The following is a 6,127-nucleotide window of genomic DNA, read 5'->3' as shown; positions in this document are numbered from 1 at the left end:
TTCTGTTGCAGCTTATCTTGATGACAGATATGTTCTTTTAAAAATGTCACAAAACAAGTAGAACTGGAAGTTAGGTTTACGCCTCTCTGTGGCTCATTTCATATTCTTTTGATAGTTCCAATATGTTTCTGCTCTTGAAAAACTGGTTTTGGCCCGAGACAGTGAGAACTGTAGCTAGATGTCTTGGGAGGGCCAGGGGAGGGTGAAGGTGGTGGCCAGGACTGGGGCTGGACAGACTCTGGAGGGGACAACTTCACACAACTGGGAGGTGGGTTTCTGTGGCAGATGGTTTCCAGTAGGTGGGCAGCAAACTGGACTGGGCTATGATGATGGCTGTTCAGAAGTCTGGGTGCCTGTCAAGGAAATTCTATAAAGCCTTAGCCATTTTTATAAGAATTCTCACAATATATTGTCAAGTTTAAAAAAAATAAAAGACTGCATTTCATTGGCCCGGTTCTGTAAGAAAAAGTACACAGTTACATGTGGGTAGATAAAAACACTAGAACATTGGGTTACTTGGGTTTTGGGGCTTTGAAGAACAGACTCACTGACATTTCTCAAGAAAAATGGCTTGTTGCAAGAAAACACCCACACAAGGATACAGGAAAAGCAGAAAACATGAGGCTGAGATCATTCTGGTTTCGGGCAGGCCTGAGCCCGTGCCATGGGGGCTTCGCTCTGTCTTGTGACTGGCCAGCCTGTGACACCCCTTTCTGTTCCTCCTTGATTCTGGCGTGCACAGGACCTGCCGGGCTGCACTGGTCCTCCTGGCGTCACTCTTTCAGCTAGGCCCCACTGCAAGCAGCTCCTGGACCTCACAAGGGGAGAGAACAGCTGGGGCCCACATCGTGGGGTCCGCCTCACTGTCAGACCACGGCTCGGAGGCAGGCTGCTTTAGGTGGGACACCTCTGCTCCCTGGTCCAGCCGGCATGGGACCCGGGTCCCAGGGTCACCTGACCGGCGGGGCAACCCCAAGTGCGCTCAGATCATGCACACACACGTTGACCTAACCATGGATGATGGGAGAAGGCGCAGTTCCGCATGGTGCCGTGGCGCCCCCTAGAGGGAGGTCGTCACCCGCAGGCTCCAGACCAGCAGGTGGACGCCCCTCACACACCCCTTGTCCTGCAGAGTGTGGAGCGAGGCTAGTTTCCCGCTGCTGTCTTGCTCTGTGCTCAGTGTGGATTGGAAGCATCCAGAAGAGCCCCAGACCCGTCTGTCCCCATTTCTCAGGAGAAACATCTGAATTCGAGAAATAATTTAATCATCCCCCCCCCACCCCAAATCCATTCTGTGAATCCATTACTATCAGGAAAATCAAGCAGTAAATAGTTTTCTCCTTTGCCCTGTGTTCAGTGGATGTTTGCTTTTCTTTTTATCTAGAAATCAAAGAGAGAAAAAGAATGGGAGAGTCTTGTTCACAAAGACATGGCTGTTAGGAGACCTGAGTGCGGAGGATGGGAGGCAAAAGCCCACACCTCTGGGCGGTGGGAAGGCCGGGGCCTTGCTGTTTGAATACCGTCTCCGGAGTCGCCGAACACCTGCACCTCCTGAACATCACTCAAGATTCCTGATCAGTGAGTATGTATTCTTTAAAGGGGTCAGGTCCACTTCTGGAGCTTGGAGAGGAGCCTGCCTGGCGCCCTGCCACAGCCCAGGGATTCCTTGAGTCTGTGCTCTGGGCCCTTGTGGAAGGAGCTCTTTGTGTCTGTACTCATGTCAGAAGGTCCCTGGCTCAGAGGATGCATAAAAGGAGGTTTTTAAACACTCTGGGAGACAAAGGTTTGTTTTAATAAACTAGCAATCACCTTGGAACAATGACACGGCTCTGCTTCCTCCTCCCCCCAGGGCACTGCTGCTGCTGCTGCTGCTGCTGCTGCTAAGTCGCTCAGTCGTGTCCGACTCTGTGCGACCCCATAGACGGCAGCCCACCAGGCTCCCCTGTTCCTGGGATTCTTCAGGCAAGAACACTGGAGTGGGTTGCCATTTCCTTCTCCAATGCATGAAAGTGAAAAGTGAAAGTGAAGTCACTCAGTCATATCCGACTCTTAGCGACCCCATGGACTGCAGCCTACCAGGCTCCTCTGTCCATGGGATTTTCCAGGCAAGAGTACTGGAGCTGCCAAAGTTGCTGGGCTCTTTAGAAAACAGGCATGGACAAGGACACTCCAGCTCAAGAATGTCACGGAGGCCCCGCTGCTGGGTGGGAGGGAAGGGGATGTAGTACAGCCATGAAGGCGGCAGTTCCACAGCTGGTCGGTCGACGTAGCAGCAGAGGCGAGCCCTAGGTCAGTGTGCTTTACTTGATCAAAGTACATTCTTCTTAAAGATCGTTCTCATTGGATTTTAAAAATCAGGGTTTGGAGTTTCTTGACGAGGTTTTTGTTTATTCTGATTAGTTTAAGGAAGTTGAGATGTGGCTGTTTAAATGAATATTGACTTTATATTCTTAAAGTCCTTTATAAGGATAATGAAGTAAATCCCAGGTAAGAAAAAACACAGACCATAGGACTATCTGTCCTAAAATCTTACTGCTCGAATCTTAGATCCCGTTTGGAAACTATTTATTAGAATTTGAGAAATGAATATATGTCATTGGTCTGTCAAAAAGGTGACTAGATCAACAGTTTGGGGGGTTTTCAGTTACTATCAAGACTCCTGCTGACAAAGAAAATTTTGTCCTTGTCATATGTTGTTAGCATCTTTATTAGAGATCAGGTAGCTAGTCATTGAGAGGGACTCAGTTTTTGCTGGGCGACAGAATAGATTTTTTTAAGGAAAAATATTTTATGGAAAAATTCTGCTAGTGTCTTTTTGAAAATTTTAGTTTTAGGTATGCATTTCTGAAGAGGCAACACATGCTCATGGCTCAGAGTTCAGGGAGTAAAAGGGTCGGTCCCTTTCCATCCTGCCCTTCAGCCTCACGTTCGCCTGCTTGGAGGCAGCCAAGGTTTTCATCCTGTGAATCCTTCCAGGTATTTCGTGTGTACAAGCAAATGTGAACATTGTACAATACCATACATTTTAGGGTTCCTCAGTTGGCATCCCCCTGAAAATATTCCCAGCAACCCAGGTCTCCTGATCCGAAAGGATAATGTGAGTGGAAATGGGACTAGATGTAACCACTGGAATCAAACGCATCGGAATGCTCCTTTAGGCAAAACCTACTACAAACACCTGTGGTCTGCCTGCCGCCTCACCGACTGGCCGCCCCCCTTGTCTGTCCAACTCATACATATGCTGAGGGGCCCTAAGAGTAAAGACACTCAGAAATGCCACCACTTCCTATCAGTGAGATCTGTACCCCAGATCAGTACAGACATCAATTCCACCAGTACTTGCTTTATTCCCCAAATGCCCATAGGCATGTTTCAAAAGTTTAATTATCAATACTCCAATTTATTTTCTTAAAAAACCCCCCAAACTTGAGGAACCTACTAGCAGTACCTGGAAGAAAATCTCAGCAACAATCCAGGGGGAAAAGCCACTTAAACAAGCGCAAAGCCAAAAGCGTTACAAAAACTATAGAACATGACCCCAAACTCTGTCCAAAGGCAGGGAAAACAGGATCTGACTTGGCAGATGGAAGGAATACTCAACACAGGTGTTTGTACTCAACATGGAGAGTGTAGAAATATTAGTAAGTATTTCCTGAGTTCCCTGTGGCCGAAGTATAGGCTCTAAGTATGATCCTGAATGTTTTGGCTGCCAAGAGTCAGCCACCTGGTTGTGGTGGGTGTTTAGTTGCTAAGTCATGTCCAGCTCTTTGTGACTTCATGGACTATAGCTCGCCAGGCTTCTCTGTCCATGGGATTTCTCAGGCAGGAATACTAGACTGGGTTGCCATTTCCTTCTCCAGGGGATCTTCCTGACCCAGGGATTGAACCCAGGTCTCCTGCATTGCAGGCAGGTTTTTTACCATCTAAGCCACCAGGAAAGCCCCAGAGTTAGCACCTACTAAATTATAAAATTAAAGATTATAACAAATTATTACTGCATTATCCTCTTGTGAATTATGAATGAGCTTAAAATAACAGATGTAGCAGTGGAGGAGTAAATCCTTGTTGATTAATGTTTAGAATGTCCTTTATTGAAACTCAAAGCACATTTTTTTTTTTTTTTATCCTCAGAAAATGTATCGTGCCTGAGAGTCAAACTGGCTTTCAGACAAGTTCTTTTCGTACTTTGGCTAAAGTACTATTTCTTGACTGATTTACTAAATTATATTAGTAAGAATTTTTACTGTTAAGCAAATAAAGGAGAAGGAAATGGCAACCCATTCCAGTATTCTTGCCTGTAGAGTCCCATGGACAGAGGAGCCTGGTTGGCTGCTGTCCATAGGGTCGCAGAGTCGACTGAAGTGACTTAGCCTGCATGCATGCATTGGGGAAGGAAATGGCAACCCACTCCAGTATTCTTGCCTGGAGAATCCAGGGGACGGGGAAGCCTGGTGGGCTGCTGTCTATGGGGTCACACAGAGTCGGACACGACTGAAGCGACTTAGCAGGCAAATAAAAAATAATTGCCAGACCTCAAATGAAAAACTGGAGGTGTGAAAACATTTTAATGCAGATTTTCTGTTGTTTGATGGTGAGATGAAGAGGCATGAGGGGAGCCTGGTGGGGTGAGTGGGATCAGACTGGGGGACTGAGAGGCATGAGAGGCCTGCTGAGGAGCTGGGTCTTTATCTGAGTCCGTTGCAGAGCCACCGTTTTAAGCGGACATCTGATAGGATCTGCTGAGTTCATTCATCCATAACCTAGTCAGGGCCAACCTCCAGGGCGCAGGGTACTGTGTTTAAGGCAACCACAGAACAGAAAAACAAGGCCCCTTCTTCATGGGCTCTGAATGCTGGGTGAGAAGAGATGAGTAACAAGAGACTGACTGGGTAGATACTTTGGGGGGGGGGGCGTGGGCGGCACTTTCACTGCCTATTAAAACAATGGAACTGGAGGGGGGTCACGGGGAGGGGTTGCTGCTTTAGAAACAGAGGTGGAGAGGCCTCAGCTGAGGTCTGAGTCAGAACAAGGAACCAAAATCTGCACAAACAGCAGAAGTGGCTGAGGAAACAACTCCTGCAAAACCCAAGGGTGGAGTGAAGCTGCTGGGCTGGGGGCAGAGCCAGCAGGGGTGGACAGAGAGAGGTGGTTTGAGCGACGAGGTTGCTGAGGCTGCAGGCTGTGGGGCTAGGGAGTTACGGTCATAGACCCAGGGGCGCCTCATGTCTCCTTTCCTTCTTTAAATCAAGTCTGACCCTGAGTTCCGTGGCAACCAAGTCAGCCTGAGAGGCTGTCACCTGCCCTGTGTCTCACAGAGCCCTGGGGCCAGTGTGGGGGGCCCTGAACAATGAGGGCTGAAACCTCCAGAAAGAGGCATCTGCAGGCTCAGGAGCCCGGCCCTCTGCATGAGCTGGCAGCCCTCTTAGAGCTCCAGCCTTGTCCAGGGCCTGCAGAGGCCCCAAGGTTGGCGAGGCCCAGACCCCTTCTGCAGCCTGCTCTGCGCTCTCTCCCCTCCCCTCAGCAGCATCCCCAGGGGCAGGTGAGGCTTCTGGGAAACAAAAGCAGGAAGTCTGCCTGCCTGATTCCTCCTGGGCACCTCAACCCTCTGGGGCACAGGAGCACTGAGGCCTGGCTCTCAGCCTGGAACTGGAGCTAGGATTAGGTGCTGATGACCACACAGACAGTTTCAGAGGCTTGCCCTGGCTTCAGTGTGAAGCAGTGAGCTCTAGGGGCAGGAACCATCAAGACAATGCAGGGGTGACCATGTCTGAATGGGGGTGGGGTGGGGGAGGGAGGCTACCTTCAGGTAGAGAGTCTCTGCACTCTCCAGCTTCCTACATCAGTCCCAGAAGCACCAGGAGGACTGGGGGCCCTTCTCTCCTCATCTCTGCTCTTCGAGCTCTCATTTCAGAAGCCAGATGGCAGAGCTGTAGCTGCCTCCATCCTGCCAGCATGACTTCAAAATAAAAAGACGTGAATGTATTTTTTGGAGGTTAGGAAAAACCTAGAAAAACTCAAGAGCTGCAACTCCTAACCAGCAGCTGCAGGCTTGTCTGTGGGCACTGTGGCCTGGAGCTGATGGGTCTTCGATAGAAGCCTGCTGCCTGGGGTCCGCCCCATCAACTTC

Source organism: Bos javanicus, chromosome 24 (assembly GCF_032452875.1).
Source record: "Bos javanicus breed banteng chromosome 24, ARS-OSU_banteng_1.0, whole genome shotgun sequence".
NCBI classification, from domain to species: domain Eukaryota; kingdom Metazoa; phylum Chordata; class Mammalia; order Artiodactyla; family Bovidae; genus Bos; species Bos javanicus.
The sequence above is the reverse complement of the archived record's forward strand: the minus strand, read 5'-3'. Positions refer to the sequence as shown.